Source organism: Esox lucius, chromosome 4 (assembly GCF_011004845.1).
Source record: "Esox lucius isolate fEsoLuc1 chromosome 4, fEsoLuc1.pri, whole genome shotgun sequence".
Taxonomy (NCBI): domain Eukaryota; kingdom Metazoa; phylum Chordata; class Actinopteri; order Esociformes; family Esocidae; genus Esox; species Esox lucius.
In genome coordinates, this window is record NC_047572.1 from 24,602,391 (window position 1) to 24,620,183 (window position 17,793).

Sequence of the window (17,793 nt, forward strand, 5' to 3'; positions counted from 1 at the left end):
TAATTACCTTAGTATGGATTACCTTCGTACAGCTGACGACCGGAATATTTTGTTAATATTTTTAGGTGCTACCTGTTTTTGACTCCTGCTCTGACTGAAGAAAATAGTGGAAGAAACCACAACCCCTTCAATGCATTAAGGAACTTCATTGAGGAGTCTGGTGTCTTATTTTACCTGTCCCGCTTCTGTCCGGGTGAAGATATACAGTCTTTAACCCGCCACACCAGACAGAACGCTCGACAACAGCATACTTCCATGATAGATTTCCATTGATAAAATGTATCCTGTTTAATGTTGTGAAAACAGACTGTATATGTGGTCAATGCGTGTGACATAGAAACCAACAGCAACGTGCAGACTTATAGGGCTCCTTTAAATCAAAACCACACAGCAGTATTTACACTGTATGTCCTTTTTATTGGTCAAATGAGTGGCTCTCATACTGGTCTTGAGTAGTGTACAGTACAAAGACCTACAAGTACTAACAGGACAACCCCACCTGATGCAATGTGGAGAGCCTGGAAACAGCACATAGACATGCTATATTGGCCATATACAACAGATCCACCCATGTGCCTTAACTTCAGTTTTCATTTTGGGGCATGGAATTATTATTTTCCAGGTTTAATGCAGTTTTACTGAAACACAGGAAGATGGGGAGGCCCATAATGCTGTCCAGGTTTCAGAATCCATATAATGGTGGCCGTCAGATAGGATAGTTGTTTGAATTGAAATGCTTTCATGTGTTTCTCTGTTAATCATATTCATGGAATTTGCCATTTTTATGCAGGACTGCAGTTTGGTTTTCTTAATTGGAACTGCCAGAGTGATCTATTGTAGCATATGTATTTGTAAATAAATACAAACAAAAAGTAATAATATTGCGTTACAGTGGAGTTACAATAGTCAATAAGGACACTTACTGTCCATTGGCAGGCTCCATTTGGCCAGAGATATGAAGTCAGACATGTTCCCAGTGGGACAGACGACTGAGGCCATGAAGTCAGACATGTTCCCAGTGGGACAGACGACTGAGGCCATTTTTTAATACATCACTGTAAATCTGATGTGGTTTTAGGCCGCCATTCCAAATAGCACCCTATTCCCTGTATAATGCCCTCATTTCTACCAGGCCCACAGGTCACATAATAGGCACCAGGGTGTCATTTGGGATTCCTCCAAGGTAATTTGGTTCTTTTTGGTTGGTTTGTAGTTTCCGTCATGTAAGCAGCAGAGGAGCAAGAGGGGATTGGAGGGATTTATAGTTTTAGAACAACACACACACACACACACACACACATACATGCACACACACTATTCATGACGTCACTAATAGTATTAACAACATGAGCAAAGACACATTGGTTCTGGATGATGGACTAAAATGTCCTCTACTATGTGTGTGTGATGTGTCTGCATGTGTGTGCTAGTGTGTGTGTGTGTGTGTTCTAGATGGCTGAATCTGTACTTGCCAGAATACTGGCAAGAGTTAATGTAGCACAGACATCGTCTACAGACTGTAGCACATTTTCATTTGTTCATCCTGTTCTTGTAGGCATTTACTTGGTTTGAAAAAGGCAAAAGTTCAACATTTTCAATTTAAAATGTCTATAAAAAATGAATCAACCCTGTAAAACCTCCATTATTTTCAATCAGCAGAACAATTTCCAGTTGCTGCAGTATCATTGTCCAGCTGTGAGAAACAGATTATTATTGTACTAGGAGCAGTAGGGTGGCATTATTCAGACCCGGTCACTTTTTCCACATCTTGTTACATAAGGTTACAGCCTTATTGTAAAATTGATGAAACTGAATTTTTTTTCTCATCAATCTACACACATTACCCTATAATGACAAAGCAAAAACAGAAATCGTCACCTTTAAATGCGTTCAAGTATTCAGACCCTTTGCCAAGACACTCAGTCTAGACATCAGGTGAGTCCCCAATTGCTGAGTCATTGGAGTACTGTGTTTAGATTGATGAGGGGGAGAAAACCCAAAACCCTTTTAGATTAAATGTCCCTCCTACGGCGGTGGTCAGCATCACTGGCCAAAGAGCTGCCACTGACCAAATGCCCTTTCACCAGTCTCATCATGCCAATTACACACACCTGGACTCTCTTCCCCAAATCAACCTGTGTATTTAGTTTCCTCTGCTCCGCCCAGTCTTTGTCAAGTATTGTCAGTGTTTGTTCCCCATGCATTTGTCTGCGTCCACCGGTCTGAAGACTAATGCATACGCTTAGCGCCTTCGACTTGTTTTTTCTGTATTCGTTCATTAAGTCATTCCGTTTGGAATCTCACAACTATCTTCTGCCTCTTAAGCCATGGCAATGAGGCAGTAATGTAACAAAACGTAGAAAAAGTGGAGGGGTCTGAATAATTTGTGCATGCACTGTATGTAGTAGTGTAGCAGAGTTATTTGCAGATTGGTTTATGCTACAATACTTCTACCACTTCTTGATTACAGAGGTGGTGTTGGCCTTTCACCGTGACATTCTGCACTGTTCACTTAAATCATCCCACTGAAACTGTTACTAGGAAACACATTTGCCAATCACCACAAACAACCTTATCAAGAAATGAATCATTGGATGTTTTATTTTTACTTTGTTAACCAATTACTGACTCCAATGTTGTGCGCACTGCTACACACCCTATCATTTTGGAATGCGCATTCTTATCATCTAACCTAATTTATTTACTAGTGAAAATGTTCATCACAAACAGGAAGCCCTGTTCAATTAACCTTGGGCATGTTATATTTAATTAACGTAAGGGTGTATTATTTTTTTTGGTGCTACCCTCTTTAAAATTGTTCAATCTTTACGTGATTAAATGAAAACTAATTATCTAGCGAGACACAAGTGGAATGTACAGCCCTTAAAGCTAGGACATGTCTGATTAAGAGATCCTCAAGTGGGGGAGTAGAAATGCAAAACGCCCATTGAAACTGGGCTATTAAAATGTACCCATAAACGGTTGTCTGAACCTGTGGAATCCATGAGTAGGGGGGGGTCCTAACTTTTCCCTGGAAAGGGTTTGGTTGCTGACGATTGAATGACTGACTAGCTGGCTGGCTGACTGGCTGACTGGATGGAGAGAACAGGCCTGGAAACACAGTCTCGTGTTGGTGCACCTGTCAGAGTAAAGTAAACGAGAGGAAAAGCAGAGGGGACAAAGAGGAGGGGGAGAGGAGGAAAGGAAGATAGAGGGAGGGGGGAGAGAGGGAGGGGGGAGAGAGGGAGAGGGGAGAGTTGGAGGGGAAAAGGCTCAAGAAATGAGGGGTTGAGGAGCGGTGGCCGTGACGGCAGGAGCAGGAATAGTTAAAGTGTGGCGGAGCAGAAAGGTTTTACAGCTGTCTGTCAACAGATAAGCAGAGCAGACCAGCAGCCACCAAATGTTTCAATGTGTGTTTACCGTAATTGTGTGTGTGTGTGTGTACAGACTTTACCATCCTGGCAGGGACCAAGAGTCCCCAGACAGATTGAACTACAGGTAACATTTAACTTTGTGGGGATATTTTAACTGTTGAACAAGGCCATCCCATGTGCTGCAGTCTAAGGCCCACTTTCGTAGCACCAAGCCGACCACCACCGCATAGGTCTGAGTCTTGACTGTGCTGCTAGCTGACAATTTGCGGAGATGCCCCATTAAATTGGCCAGCAGTGTCTTCAGCGAGGGTTCCCTGGTTTCACTGAACTCTAGCGACTCCCTCAGGAGAGTCGGCGTAACAGCTAAAGGAGGTCATCAGGTGAGTTTACCCACATGACTTTCTGATTCAAAGAGCTAAAATAAAAAAGCTAAATGGATTGGCGACAATGCCCCGGTTTGGTCAAAATCTATCAGAAGTTTTTATAATGAGCCAGGTGTATAGATACAATTTGAAACGACGAAACTCTTGAAGTTTCACTTTCAAGGGAAAGTGTCCAAAACAGGATGCTCTTGGCACTAAGAATCAGTGGAGTAAATCAGAAATAGGTTGCTATTTGAGACAGCCCAAACTATTTAAAACTCTGGCATTATACAGCAGGACCATAAAAAAAGAAATTGCACCCTAAAATTCAGCGATGGTATCCTTTGATTTGTCTCTGTAGTAGTCATCTAATTGGCAGCCGAGTGTTTCAGAGCTGACTGACAGGTAGGACTGTATGTCTGTACAATAACATAATACACAGCATGAGTTTGAAGGGAGAAGAAGTGATTTGGAGAATATCTTATCTGCTCTAACGCGAGGGAGACATCATTAACCAAGCATAGCCACTCTTCAAGAAGCATAACAGATTCTGGACATTCCTTGTATCACAGATACTTTACCTACCCCACACAAAGAAATGGACCCATAGACATCAAAACAGTGTCTTAAAACAAACAAGAATGTATTATATTAAATCCAAAATAAAAAGTAGAAAAACTGTAACATTTTCCCATGACCTAGCATAACTCCATGGTGGATGCATATTTTCTGTGTAAGTCACAAAATGACCAGGGTACATAATCAGTGTTCCTACTCAGTCAGGAAATGAAGATGATGAATAGGACAACAGGAAAAATCATGTAGAGATCAAAAACATAAAAAAAAAAAACATCAGTGAAACTCTCAACGCCTTGTTTACATATGACACTAGACGTCCTAGAGCGCTGCTCTGGTCAACGCAAAGTAGTACACTACATAGGGAATAGGTTGCCATTTAGACACCATCTATGACGGCAGCAACATCCTGTTCCAGTCCAGTCTGACTGGCACGCCTGGCATTTTGCTGTCTAACTAAGCTCTGCACCCAAATTACATAATGTATATGACAGTACGTAAAAGCTAATCATACCTGATGTTCAGTGACCTGCACTGCGGCGATCACAGCCCAGTTCTCCATTTCTCTTCAGTCCTAATTATCATCTTATTGGGATAAGCTAGTGCAGAGCTCTGATATAACCACTGTAGTTTGTCATGTTTTGGTTACTCTCTCCGTTTCATTGTCTCTCTCTCTCTCTCTCTCTCTCTCTGTCCTTTCTCTGTCTCTTCCTCTCTTTGTCTCAGTTTCTCTCAGCATCTCCCTCTCCCTATATATCTCCCTCCCTGGCTAGTCTCTTTCCCTCTCCCTCCGTCTCTCTCTTCGTTTTGTCTCTCTCCCTCTCAGTCCCCCTGTCTTTCTTTCATTCTCTCTGTTTGGCTGACCCACAGTAGTTAGTGTCTCAGGCCGTTGGCTGTGTTCTGCTTTGAAGCTATACAATATCCCAGAGACGAGACAAACTACGAGACGAGAGTGGAACCAGCCTGACCTCCCAGTGACCATCATCCTGCCCCCAGATTATTCACAGGGAACAAAGACACAAGAACATTTTAATGATCATTACCGACTTGGTTGCTAACAGACAGGGAGGGGAAATAATAAAACAAATTGATGACGAAGAGGCAGAATGTTAAACGAAATGACTGCTGTGATCTGAACACTGAAGGGTGTTTCTTTTGGACACTCCTTATTTTTTATTTTCCAGGCTTTTCTAGACAGCTGGATTCATAGGGAGACAGTTGAGGAGGTGTTGAGCCCTGGTCTCTATCAGGGAGGCTCATATGTGCACAAAGCTGGGAGTGTCAGCACTGGACCATGGCTCCGCGTCTTCTTTACCGTTAAGTGACAAGGACACTAAGGCGGACGCTCTTCTCTATTCAATATTTAAAACGTGAACTTCAAAACATAGAGTGACGCTTTAAAGGTGCACTGTGTCAAGTCCTGCCTCTAACGCTTACAAGGTTGAATATTAAACAATGACACGACTCCTCTCCTGACTGAACGAGACCTGAGGAGACTGTGAGAAGACTACAAGTCAACGCAAACTGACAGACAGACCAATGAGAAGAAACAACACCATAGTATCCTATGCTCTAAATACGTTACCATTACAATATCTACAGCATATTTAGAGTTTGATCTTTAAGACAGAACGGTCTGGCACAACCATTGAGCTACTGGGTGAAATTGTGGTCTTTGTATTCTATAGTAAATCCTATAGGAATCTATACTATTCACAGTATTTCTTTTTATTATTAAAAAAAATTTCACACCATAAATTGCTGTAGCATTTCTGGATTAATAACCTTTAACAGAAAGGTATGTTTCTCCTTCCAAAGACATACTGTACAAACACTAAAACCACAAGTTAAATAAGACTTTCTTGTTAGCAGGACTGTGGACTGTGTTTTCCGTCATGGGTGTCTCCAAGTGTGATATGGGGAAAAGAAATGGGTGGGGCATGTGCACAATATTATTATTAATTCAGTATGTTGCATTTTGTTTAGTTTCATCTTCCTTAGCTCCTACCAGAAACAGCAGTTACTTTTCATGTTGTCAACAAAAAACAGGAAATGTAACAGGAGATACAGCTATATTAATAGACCAGAACAGTCACACAAATTTGTGGTTGGTGGGTGTCCTTTTGGTTGAAGCTTGGCAATGTAGGTGGATTGATTTCCTGCCTGTTGTGCCCTGTCCAGGGCCTCCCCCAGATAGTGCCACAGTGTCACCGGACAGGTCTTACGCTGCTATATTCTTGTGCTGGGGGATTAGGGTCAGTTCCTCCTTCTCCACTATAAATCCTTGTAGATATAAGGAATGCATTTTGTACATTTTAAACTTGAGGGGTACCTGGCTTGAAAGACTCGTTGCTGTCCCTGTCCAAAGTCCTCCTGGTTGTGTTGCAGATCAAGACGATACCTGACGATTTCAGCTGTCACTGTGCTGACACCTCCCCCTCTCCCGTGTGGTCCCTGTCCTTGTCCATCTGGTCATGATTCCGACCTGGACTAAGTTTAAATAGACTCTGGACTTATTACAATGTGTAATCTTAATATGTTCACCTGGCACAGCCAGAAGAGGACTGGTCACCCCTCTGAGCCTGGGTCCTCTCTAGGTTTCTTTCTAAATTTCGGCCTTCTTATGGAGTTTTTCCTAGCCACTGAAATTCAACACTACTGTTGTTTTCTCTTTGGGGTTTAAGGCTGGGTGTTTTGTAAAAGCCCTTTGTGGCAGCTGCTGATGTAAAAAGGGCTTAATAAATAAATGTTATTGATTGGAATACAACTGAAAACAATGTATGTTGTGTCTGGTCTGTGTTAGATTGTGTTTGTTGTATGTTTGTGTTTTGACACAGTCCTTGTTGTGCCAAGAGATGTTGTCTGGTTATATTTGTAGTGGTCAGTTTAGAGTTCACTTGAGTATTTGAGAATAGGAAGACGTACAATAAAAACAATGCATTTAAACCCCATATTCAATATAAAATAGTACAAAGACAACACTTAAAATGTTGAAACTGAGACATTTGATTGTTTCTTGAAAAATTCATGCCCACTTAAAATTTGATGTTAGCAACACATTTCAAAAACATAGTGACAGAGGCAGGGGCGGCACCAGGAATTTTGGGCCCGATGACAAAAAATCAAATTGGGCCCCCTCTGCGCAGCTGTTACCTATTTTTCAGGGCCCCTGTCAGTCATGGGCCCGTGGAATTGCCCTTACTTTCCCCCCTATACGGCCCCCCTGGACAGATGCAACAAAAGACTGGAGAAGTTGTGCAATGCTAAAGAACTAAACCGGGTTGAACATCACACAACTAATTAGGTCAATTGGCAACAGGTCAGTAACAGGACTGGGTATTAAAAGATAATTCCAGAGAGGATGGGTTTGTCAGAAGTGAGGATGGGGAGGGGTTCACCGCTCTGTGAAAGACTGTGTGGGCAAATAGTGCAACAATTTAAGAATAATGTTTGTCTACGTAAAATTGCAAAGAGTTTGGGGATCTTATAATTTACAGTATATAATATCATTAAAAGATTCAGAGAATCCTGAGAAATCTCTGTGCGCAAGGGACAAGGCCGAAAACCAATATTGGGTGGCCGTGATCTTTGGTTTCTATTGATTCTTTTTAGAATTTTTTAAAATGTTTCAGTTCATTCAGTTGTACGTCCTAGTGGTGTGAAGGTGAATGGCATGACAGTAAATTGACAAACTGGCCTTCAGTGTTAGCCTGGCGGGCTCTCCTCTGCACTGAGACACACTCTCTACAATCCTGTTATGGGGGTTGAGTCACTGACTAACTCATGTTCTTCCATGCCGTCCTTATGAGGGCACATCACGTCATGTCATGCTTGGTATATGGTTGGGTTGAGTCACTGACTAACTCATGTTCTTCCATGCCGTCCTTATGAGGGCACATCACGTCATGTCATGCTTGGTATATGGTTGGGTTGAGTCACTGACTAACTCATGTTCTTCCATGCTGTCCTTATGAGGGCACATCACGTCATGTCATGCTTGGTATATGTTTGGGTTGAGTCACCGATCTTTCAGTCCAGCTTTGGACTGTTCGCCACTCGCAAATCTTTTATGAATATTTCGCGATTGTGGTGTCGCTTTGTTGCAACAAATCCACAGCAGGTGGAAATGTTTCCCCCCGAACTACCTCTCACCAAGCTGGTTCGAATTCGTATTCTTTGTGCTTCTCGCTCAACTAGCTAGTACACACGGAGGTAAACAGGCATCTGAACAAGCACAAAGATTTTGCTAGTGTTTCCATTTTAGTGATGACATTAAACTCTCATCAAGAGCAAAAACATTATTGACTATGCCGAAAGACGTATGACAGTGTATGGATTCATGTAATGTATGTAACGGATTTGTATTTATGTAATGGATTTGTATATATGTAATGGATTTGTATATATGTAATGGATTTGTATATATGTAATGGATTTGTATATATGTAATGGATTTGCTAGAGTGCAACATGACATGTCTTATAGTAGACCACTGTACATCTGTACTATAAAGAGGTGACTTAGACCACTTTATATCTGTACTATAAGGCAGTGACTTAGACCACTGTACATCTGTACTATAAAGAGGTGACTTAGACCACTTTATATCTGTACTATAAGGTGGTGACTTAGATTGCTGCACCACTCTGAGACTGAATTCCTTCATTTTGGTTAAGAAATGACTGTCTGTCGAAAAAACCCTGAAAGAATCGCCAACATTGATCTGCATGAATATTTACATTTTAGTGATTTACTCATTAAGCTCTTATCAGGAGAAAAAAGTATGACAATGTATTCACTCCGGATAAGAGTGTCTGCTTAGCGCTTTACTGGAACTCCTCTCACAACATATTTCACCTCTGAACTGAACAGCTGTGCGTTCCAACGTGACTACCACAGCCTGTTTTTTATTAACAGATGTTTATTTTATTTGAGCTTATACTATTATAATGTTTAATACCATAGACAGAAAAAAATTAACGTTTAATATTTCTATAAATGTATAAATAGTCAGGGGGCCGCATGGGGTGATTTTTACTATTACATTTTTTTGTTCTCGTTCACAAATGTATTTACAAACATTTTATGTAAGAAAAGTATTCATAAAAACAATAGTATGTTCTTCTCTCAAATAATAATTGTAATAGAAATTAATTGTTATTATACAGACGAGCAACTGAACAGCCAAGCACCCACAACCCAGGAGTCATTTTTGGCTTATTGACTTTATTGTTGTAAACCTTTTTTGTCTGAAGAAACATAACACAGCCAGACACCTTTTAATATAATGTAACCCCACAGTGATGTCTCTTTTTTATGCCAAGATCAAGACGTCATGGCAAAAGTATCATTTAGTAGTATTGCAACTAGAAGGCATTATTTAAAAACATTTCTTTTTAAAATAAGTCCACATACAAGTTACTACCTGACAGTTTAACAGAATAGAATAGAAATTAATAGTTATATTGAAAAGACAGGTAACAGAAAGACATACAGACAGACAGGTTAGAGAAAGACATACAGACAGACAGGTTACAGACAGACATTCAGGTTAAAGTGAGACAGGTTACAGATAGACATACAGACGGACAGGTTACTGAAAAACATACAGACAGACAGGTTGCAGACAGACATACAGGTTAAGGTGAGACAGGTTACAGAAAGACATACAGGTTAAAGTGAGACTGGTTACAGAAAGACATACAGGTTAAAGTGAGACTGGTTACAGGTTATTTGCAGCAGGACAAGGCTAGGTATTCAACCCAACCGGTAGGGCTAAATGACTTAATCTCACACATTACAACCAGTTAAAGACACATTTTATATTCTAAAAATACCTTAACCAGCAATGGCATACCATCAACACGACCAGTTCTACCCCACAGGGAGATGGTTGCCCAGGCATGAAACAAAACAGACTAACATACCCTTCATCTTGGCACACGGTCCAGACATAATATACTATAAGCTACTAGGCCTGTGATTTATCAGGACTAGCCAGTCTAAATGAAAGAGGCCTGCTGAGTGGCATTAGAGGGATAGGGGGAGAGATGGATAGAGGGAGGACAGAGGGAGTGAAGGATAGAGGGAGGACCGAGGGAGTGAAGGATAGAGGGAGGACAGAGGGAGTGAAGGATAGAGGGAGGACCGAGGGAGTGAAGGATAGAGGGAGGACAGAGGGAGTGAAGGATAGAGGGAGGACAGAGGGAGTGAAGGATAGAGGGAGGACAGAGGGAGTGAAGGATAGAGGGAGGACCGAGGGAGTGAAGGATAGAGGGAGGACCGAGGGAGTGAAGGATAGAGGGAGGACAGAGGGAGTGAAGGATAGAGGGAGGACAGAGGGAGTGAAGGATAGAGGGAGGACAGAGGGAGTGAAGGATAGAGGGAGGACCGAGGGAGTGAAGGATAGAGGGAGGACAGAGGGAGTGAAGGATAGAGGGAGGACAGAGGGAGTGAAGGATAGGGGAGAAGTAGTACTACTACAGTACTACTGCTACTAATACATTTTAATAATTTGAATACTTTTACAACATTTAGTACTACTACTGCTGGTCCTTCTACCACAACAGTTTTAATGTTTGTTCTACTTTTAATACTTTTCAAACTAATAATTTGAATACTTGTTTGTCACGTTGCAAGGAGACAAAGAGAGCAGATGCAAGCAAACAAAGGTTTTACTCAGCTTTCCACCAACAAGAAAAATTCAACAAAGTACTCAGTTTACTACAACAACGGCATAACACTCATAGCATCCAGGCAGAACATAGAGCAATACAGGACAAAGGACGGGGGAAACTGAGGGTTACATATACATGGGGATAACGAGGAGAATTTAGTCCAGATGTGTGTTTTGATGCTGATTTCAGAGATTGAGTCCAGGTGTGAGGAATGGAAGTGGAACAGGGCCAAATGGTGATGGAACCGGGCCAGTGGCAACTATATGACCGGTGATGCCGAACGCCAGATGGGGGGGAGGCCTGTGTCACCCTTCTAATAAAGTACAACTTCTAACTATAACATTTACAGCACTTTAAATACTTCTTAAAATCTAATACTTGCAATACTTCTAAGACTTCCAACAATTCCAACACTTGAAAGAAATATATTGGAAATTGTAATTTACCATCTGATTAATGATGATGTTGTTCCACCAATAAAAGCTTTTTTCTCCCCTGAAACCTGGATATTCTTTTTGGGTGAGTTGGCCAGACATAATGGATGCACATGGCTTCAATACAGCACATCTGGCTATGCTGATATTAGAGACAGATGTACAGTATTGAAGGAGACCTGCATGTCAAGTTACAATTATACCTTGACAGATGTGAGCTGATCGTCTCATCTCAGACCTATAGTCAGTCAGCGCACCTTTTAAAGGAAACATTCTGGCTATCAGTGTCATGATTTTCGTGTGGTGTAGTGTTGGGTAAGGAACCAGGCTCAGGCATATCTCACGTTGGGGTTTAATCAACAAACAAAACAACCGAACACGAATGGAAAAAAACGAAAATAACGACTGAATGAAAATAAAGTGCGCGACAACGCGTCTTAACAAGAACTCTTCAAACAGTATATACATGTAACACTCACCACGAGACAAACTGACAATAATAATGATCCACAATGTGGGGAGCAGAGGGGAAACATTTAAACATACACAAATTAGTAGATAGGGACCTGGTGTGCATGATTAAGACATGTGACAAAGAACAAGTCCGGGATGCATTTGTGAGTGATGGGAATTTGAGAATATATGGCACGGTGGCGCTGCTGCTCACTGCACCATGACAGTACCCCCCCCCAAAGGCCCGGCCACCGGACAGGCCAAGACAAACCCCAGCCCAAGGGAGGGTCGGTAGCCGGGAGAGCCGACGGGGGGGTCGGTAGGTATGAGGCGCTGGCTGCTGCTCCAAGGCAGCAGGGGGTGGTCGGCGCCGTGGCGCAGGGACAGGGGCGGCGGAAGGCTGCGGAGTAGGAAGCATTGCGTGCCTAATGGCCAGCCTACACAGGGTCGAGGAGGCATCGGACATAGAGGGGGTGCCGTCACGATCCCCCTCGGGCACCCCCATAGCCCCCCCTAAAAACATTCTGGGGAGGAATCGGTTCAGTGGAGGGCCGTGGACCAGGTGTTGGGCACCTCGCCCTCGACTGCTGTTTTCCCAGACGAAGGGAAGATGTCCCTCAGCAGACGGAATGGGTACCGGGCCAGCAGCTCCTTAGTGCTGGTGATGGCCCGTTGTCTGCACGCCTCCCCGAGTACACGCTCAACACGCTCCACGGTACAGGGAGCTTCCCGCTCCAGGTCTCGGTAGAGGAATGTGCCGAGCATGCATAAGAGGAGGCGGCGATTCCACAGGTGATCCTCCTCCGTCATAGCCTGCTGGTTCCAGTTTAGGTAGATCATTCTGTCATGATTTTCGTGTGGTGTAGTGTTGGGTAAGGAACCAGGCTCAGGCATATCTCACGTTCGTGGGGTTTAATCAACAAACAAAACAACCGAACGGAAAACGAAAATAAAGTGCGCGACAACGCGTCCTAACAAGAACTCTTCAAACAGTATATACATGTAACACTCACCACGAGACAAACTGACAATAAAAATGATCCACAATGTGGGGAGCAGAGGGGAAACTTTTAAACATACAAATTAGTAGATAGGGACCTGGTGTGCATGATTAAGACATGTGACAAAGAACAAGTCCGGGATGCATTTGTGAGTGATGGGTAATTGAGAATCAATGGCACGGTGGCGCTGCTGCTCACCGCACCATGACAATCAGAGAGATCTCATTCCTGCATGCCGGCTCAAACCCAAACAACCTAAACCATAATACCAATAATGTTAAGTCATCTGAATGGTAGATAATGTAGCCTTTCTCATGTGTTGTTTGCTGTGTGTATGATCCATATTTACTTGTAGTTGTGGTGTCCCCCTCAGTGGGGACCGGATGTCCCACGAAAAACCCAGAAAACGTGGCCCGACAAGGTTTTTGGCTGGACCCACTAGAGAAAATGTGATTTCCATGTCAGGGGTTAAGTTTAGGTAAAACATACAACTGGGCGTAAAGTTAGAATAGGGTCCACTTTTTGAGTAAGGCATTACCAGTTAGGTTTGTTGTAAGGGGTTAGGGCTAGGTTAAGTTTAGATATAAACATTGTTCTATTGGCCAGGTGCAGCCTATGCCATGCCAGCTGTAAAATTTTTAGGTTGATGTATTTAATTCTAGTTAGCGTGTTTCTATGTTCTGTTTCAATCCCCTGTGTTTATTGATTTCACTAGTGTCTAGTTGATTCCTGTCGCCTGTGTTTCGTTTCCCCCTGATCATGTTCCTGTTTAGTATTCCCAGTTCTCTGTGTTTCTTGTTTGTCTTTGTTTTAAGTGATGTCCCCATTTGAGTCTTTGTCAGTTTGTTGTTATTAAGTTGACTTTATTAAATGGCCTGTGTCCTGTTACTCAATGTTACAATTGTACACCACAACAACACTGTTTTGTATAACTGTGTGTTTCGGCTAAGGAGCCTGCAGTACATCTGACAGTGATAGTTGTGGACATTAATTCCCTATTTACTCTCCTACATTTGACTGAAGTTTTGTCCCAAATAGCATCTTATTCTCTATTTACTCCCCCTTTTCTTTCAATGAGACAATTCACCTGGCGGGCAAAATATGCTTTGCCAGATTTTTCTGAGTTTGGCCATCAGCTCTCACAGCATGTATCAGAACAATTCCAGACTCACCAGACTGCATTCAGAAAAAAAGACTAGACACTGAACTGCCCCAGGAGAAAATAAACGGGATCTCTTACGTTAACCCGGGGGGGTAACTGAATAGAGTGCCGCCTGCCCTGATATTGGCTTTCTACAAGAACACCACCATTTCGGAATGACATAGGGACAGAAGATCCTTTAGAACTGTTCTCCTGAAATACACAGCATGGATCCTTAGAAGGTTCTTTAAGTGTGAGGACTAACCAGGGGGTGGTAACAGCAAACAGACTGACCAACCACTGAGGCTCAGATATGCCTCATTCAGTGTTGTATTCAACCATCACTTGCCAGCAGTGTGTGAGCCAGGTCTAGGGAGAAAGGTTTACAAAAACAATCAGACTGGGCATAATAGCGTTTTTATTGTTTCACACTGTTTATGGAGTTTAGAGATTACTTTAGAACATTATCACAAACTGTAATACCTCAGTGCTTTGATGATATTATGTCAGATGTATTCAACAACTTCAGTCCTATGAGGACACTATATCCGATGAATAAAACTACCTAAGTCCTATGAAGACATCATAGCAGATGTATAAAACAACCTCAGTCCTATGAGGACATTGTATCAGATGTATAAAACAACCTCGGTCCTATGAGGATATTGTATTAGTTGTATAAAACTACCTCAGTCTTATGAGGACATCATAGTAGATGTATAAAGCAACCACAGTCCTATGAGGACATTGTATCAGATATTTACCACTGCTACAGTTTTTTTTAAGATGTAATAGTATCTGATGTATACAACTACAGCAGCCCTATAAAGACATTTCATTTGATGTCTACAATGGCTCCTTTCGTCAAATTATCTGTGTGAAGCAGATCTCAAAACCAATCCCACTCATGGATGTCATAAAAAGACTGCCATGGAGTGCTGTTAACTAGGGTGGTAACCAAACCTAGTATGCAAATTACATTCAGAATCCCTCCAGAAGGAGACATGTTATCAAAGACATGCTGTCTCCCACAGATTACTTTTTGAAAGGGGCTGGGCTGGAAGAAGGACAAAACGTGTTCAGTGCTCGATGAAAAACATTGGCAAACAATGGTCCAAGTCTAAAACTGATAAGCCCTCAACATCTAAACTAATGAATAATCCAATTAGAGTCGACTCTTGGCACAAAACATACAACTATGTTGTACATAAATATGATGTTGCTGGAGAGTGGAGGGAAGCGGTAAAGGTGCTCAGCCATGACGATTGAACCCGACTGACATTTCATTTCACCTCTGCTGGTGGTCATGAACCGTGAGGATGAAAGAGGTGGACCAGGTCAAGACATAACATATTTTTGCCAATGTTCATTTCTAACCAAAGGTTCTGAGGTAAATGACTAACAACACTGTTCTGACCTCAGACTGCAGGGGAAACTAGCTGCTTTGGACTGACCTCGGTTTGCAGGGTAAACTAGTTGCTCTGGATTAAACTCAGACTTCAGGGTAAACTAGTTGCTCTGGATTAAACTCAGACTTCAGGGTAAACTAGTTGCTCTGGATTAAACTCAGACTTCAGGGTAAACTAGTTGCTCTGGATTAAACTCAGACTTCAGGGTAAACTAGTTGCTCTGGATTAAACTCAGACTTCAGGGTAAACTAGCTGCTCTGCATTAAACTCAGACTTCAGGGTAAACTAGCTGCTCTGCATTAAACTCAGACTTCAAGGTAAACTAGTTGCTCTGGACTGACCTCGGATTGCAGGGTAAACTAGTTGCTCTGGACTGACCTCGGATTGCAGGGTAAACTAGTTGCTCTGGATTAAACTCAGACTTCAGGGTAAACTAGTTGCTCTGGATTAAACTCAGACTTCAGGGTAAACTAGCTGCTCTGCATTAAACTCAGACTTCAGGGGGAAACTAGCTGCTCTGGACTGACCTCAGACCGAAGTGGAAATTAGCAGTCTGGACCCTGTAAAGGATCCTGTAAACCAGTTCTGTATTTAACACCCTGAGGTAAACGCACTGAAGTTTGTTGAAGATGTTTTTAATGACAGTTGTTCATATAAGGACATCTACCTTACTAGAAAATACAGAGTGGTGGACCTGACAACCAGCGAAGGGGGACAGGTTGTATCACTGACTGCACAAACATTCCTGTGTAACAGGATGTTGGTTTGATGTCGATTATGCGTTTTACAGCAAACCAAATACACCAGATGTTGTTATTGTGGGGGATAGGGGAATAGTTTTTTTTTTTGGAAGAGTGCTGGTTGGTGCTGAAGCATCTCCGTTTTGACTTTTAGTTCTGTCATGTCATTTTAATTCCATCTTCAACAGATTAGCCAGTTATCTCTTAAACATTAAATTTAGTTGAGTGCTGCTTTGACAACTTTGAGATTGGAAGATAAGAAGCTAAATGTGGGAAATCATTTAAGATTATTTTCTTATTGTTTTAGCAGAAAGACAATTAAAAATGCCCATTCAAATGTTAGAGAAATATGTCTATTTTAAAATCAATAATATGTACCATATTTACTGCCTCTGCAGCACATTTTCTGGTAGCTAATATACAACACAGTTCATTCAGTTTCTTTTCAAGGAAGATGCTGATCGACCAGAAGTTACAATATTTTCATATAAACAGTTGTTGGTGTAATTCAGATAAATGTTATCTGAACCAGCAAATTAGGAATATGGCCAGCAAATTAGGAATATGGCCTTTCAAAACCTTAGTTCCATTTCTGTGTTCCTAATGTTTTTGTTCCAATTTGTGTCCGTCAATCACTCACTCAAGGTATCTGTTAAAAACAAAGTGAAACAACCGGGGCAGCTTGAGGAAGAGATTGCCATGTAACAAACTACAGTATTATCAGGTAAAATACATTTTTAGCATTGATTCCTGTCAAACACTGTCCACGTATATATGAACTTGACTCTAATCTCACTTCTGTCCCTGACAAAATCCTGTGGAGACCTGTTCCCCTGTCAATCTTTGGCTTACGACACACACACACACACACAGCCTGGCCGCGCTAGGTCTTCACACTGCAGGTTACCACAAGGCAACAGGAAAGAGGCAGGCGAGGTACATCTCTGACAGTGGTCTCGCTGTGCGCAGAATAAGGTACTATTCATATCCTTGGGAGCACATAACAATCTTTGTAAAGTGTGAATCCTATTTGATTATAAATTGGATTGGTGAATTCAAACATAGCACGTACTTTGTGTTTGTGTCTGTTCGACCTGAATATGAAGGAGGACCGTTCATTCAATAAGTCACGTCGGTCAACACAGCGCTAATGTTCCAAACATTGCATCCCACAACGAAAACGCTGTTTTGTAAATAGCAACTAGAATCCAGATCCGCGGGGTGTCAGTGTAACACAGCGAGACTTGGATCTCATCCAGACAGTCCATTGAGGCACGGGGTTCTCCGGCAGGTCCATTTGCAGCGCGCACTTAAGCGGCACTGCAGGTTTCCTCTGGTGCTTTGGCTCCCTGCCGCGCGCAATGGGATCCCGACTCCACGTTAAACCACCTCCCACACCCACACACACTGACACACACAGTGAATTAGCGGTAATGGGGCCTGCGAATAAAGTGACATCCCCAACCGTGTGAACAGGCTACAATGCCACCAAAACAGCCTGTTCATTCCTTAACACAGATAGGCCTACATCGGACAGGTAAAGGGAACATTGTGATACCTGCCATACAATAACAGTTGCAGGGTTTCAAATGATACCAAACCCGTGTCCCAAATGGCAGGCCAAAT

General features: G+C 42.3%; 1 protein-coding gene across 2 annotated transcripts in view; it reads right to left on the minus strand.

Annotated features, from left to right (window-relative positions):
* Positions 1-17,793, minus strand: part of mtnr1c (melatonin receptor 1C) — a 37,131-nt gene that overhangs the window by 17,336 nt on the left and 2,002 nt on the right. The window contains exon 1 of one of the 2 annotated variants that reach the window (XM_034291659.1): positions 4,827-4,875. The exons of the other annotated variant lie outside the window; for it this stretch is intronic. The gene's annotated coding sequence lies outside the window, so the exon portion shown is untranslated. Of the gene's footprint in view, positions 1-4,826; positions 4,876-17,793 lie in introns of those variants that run through there. 2 annotated transcript variants of the gene reach the window in all.